Source organism: Monodon monoceros, unplaced genomic scaffold, assembly GCF_005190385.1.
Source record: "Monodon monoceros isolate NGI ecotype Baffin Bay Population unplaced genomic scaffold, NGI_Narwhal_1 Super_Scaffold_20, whole genome shotgun sequence".
NCBI lineage: Eukaryota > Metazoa > Chordata > Mammalia > Artiodactyla > Monodontidae > Monodon > Monodon monoceros.
In genome coordinates, this window is record NW_021703777.1 from 53511715 (window position 1) to 53514555 (window position 2841).

The following is a 2841-nucleotide window of genomic DNA, read 5'->3' on the forward strand; positions in this document are numbered from 1 at the left end:
AATTGAGATTATTTTTATTATTGTCATTTCAGAAAAACTTATTTGACATTACAATAAATATATATTTTATATTTAATGATTGTCATAGAACTGGCTTTTTCAAACTAATGTAGAGCACCTTCAAGAAGAGAGTTAACTGATGGCGCATGACAGAGTAGTATATCTATTCTCAGAATAAATACAGTGTTCCTTTTAGAGTGTCAAGTTTAGTCAGTGGCAATTTTGAAATATTTTTATATTAAAACTACATTGATGTGGCATCTGTTTGGAAATATTTTCATGCTTTATATGTTAAACCTTATAATTTCAAAAAAAGTGTTATGTTCACTAACGATGTTTAGGACATGCCTTCAAGACAACAGGAAGTAAGCATTCCTTCTCTCCTATCATAACAACTACTTTGATGAAAGTATTTGAGAAGCAGTGTAGTATTATAATCCCAGGGTCCCCGTAGTCTTAGGATTTATAGTAAAATTTTCTCCCAACCTTGATCATCAGAAAAACCTCACATAGTATAGGAGTATTAAAAGTAGACATTGGCAGAACTTTCAAGGAAGATAGCAGCATTTCTCCTAATTCCTACATTTTTGTGAAAATAGATGTTATAAAATTAGGATAAAACTGCATCTGTGGGGCTTCCCTGGTGGCACAGTGGTTAAGAATCTGCCTGCCAGTGCAGGGGACATGGGTTTGAGTCCTGGTCCGGGAAGATCCCACATGCCGTGGAGCAACTAAGCCCTTGAGCCACAACTACTGAAGCCCGCGTACCTAAAGCCCGTGCTCCGCAACAAGAGAAGCCACTGCAGTGAGAGGCCTGCACACCGCAACGAAGAGTAACCCCCTCTCAGCGCAACTAGAGAAAGCGCCCACAGAGCAACGAAGTCCCAATGCAGCCAAAGATAAGTAAAATAAAACAAATAAATATATTTTTTTAAAAACCTGCATCAGTGATGTAAACCAGGAAAATCTTTTATATATACTGTATTAAAAACAGTACTGAAAGAAATGTAAAAGTGAGAACATTTTACTTCTCGTCTTATGAACTAGAACATAGTAGAAGAGAAGAATGAAAAGCAGGGATACCCATAACTCAGAGAGAAGGGGGCTGAGTCACAGCTTAGTGAGGCTGCCCCATGGCTGGAAAATCCCACCAGGAGGAAGCACAGACATTACTGGGTCATGAAACCTGTACAAATGGCCATGCCAGGCAAGAGAAGATCCTCTTTTTGCATAGAGGTGAAATTTTATTGTCACTGTCTGAAAATCTACCATCTTCCACACTCTATTTTAGCCATTCTGGAATGGAAACTATGGTTTATCTCAATGCCAAGCACACTGTTGGGAAAAGTGCTGAGGATTTCAGCTCAGGGGAAGTGCACTATGGCTGATTAGCAATGTGGCCATTGGAACAATTGTGGGAAATGACACCAAGCGATCCATGTAAATATTCTATGACTTTGACGTAAATTATTGGACTTCTAAATGGACTATCGCAATTTAAAATAATTTTTTCCTTCTTTTTTTCTTCTAATCTTTGCCTTATTGCCATATTTTGTTGGGTACTTTGTTTTCCCTTTTAGGTCCTTTTAGTATTTTGTAAGTTTTTGTTACAATTTTTTATGTTCACTAATTTGTATTGAGCTGTGGATCTCTTAATTATTAGTGGTTTACTTGGCACTCAATAGGGAGAAATAATTTGAGAATATGGATCTTCTATTTTGGAAAAATTGTCAGCAGTTTTCAATTTGAATCTTTCTTCTTCTCCATTCCCCCTATTCTTTCTTTCTGAGAAACTTACTTAGTTTTTTTTAGCTTCTCATTCTATCCTTTATGCCTCAACTTCTTTCACATTCTTTTTTATCTGTCTGTGTTGGACCAGCAGTTTCCTTCTGTTTTGTTGTGTACTATTTCAATCCTCTACTCGACCATAGACATAGAAGCATCTAAAAGAACTGCTGAAAATGTGTATTTCAATAGCAATCTATTTTTATTTCAATCACTTTTAACAATTGAAGATATTGTTAAAAAATATGTAACTTAAGAATAAGATTCTGTCCCTTAATTCACCTCTGATTGCCTTACATAGAGTACACTGAAATGACTACATGCTCATGATGGAACAGTTACATGCACACACATATACACACTACGTGTGTACACACTAAGTGTGAGTAATCTGAACATACAAACTACTTTAAGCGGATAAGTTATAGTCACATAACAATTTCAGAATTCAGGTTATCACATCTCTAATGTGAGAAATTACCATTATCACCATCCAGTCCCCTGCTTCTCTGTCTTGCTGGGTAGGCTGTGTAAATGAGCAGCATATTCTTAAGGAAATTAGTTCTTTCTGACCATTTGTTCAAAAACAATGCCTGCTTTGATTTTCTTTCTCTCTCTCTTTCATCCTCTCTACTTTCCCTCTTTTTTTTTCTAACATAAAAAAGAACTGAATAGGCTTAAGACAGAAAAAATATAATGTGTGTGTGGGGTGGGGGGGAATAAAATTTGAATATATTTAGAAGATGAGATGATGTGAACCAGTGGTTCAGAGTCTTTATTTAATCAGGCCGCCAGTCTGTCTGACAAAATATATTGACTTTTTTTATCTTTACTTTTTAATAAAATTAACTGGCAACTTTTAAAAACTAAAAGAGTTCAAAATGTGAACATATTGAATAAGTATCAAATTTAGATGAGTATCTTGATTTCCAGTTTTTATCAATGTATGCTTCATGTTGCAAATTCATTTATTCACATTATCTACCTGACATCTGTGTCATTCACCTCTGCAGCCCCTCACAGGAATTTCTCGGGGCCTGTCCCAGGGTGTCTTTT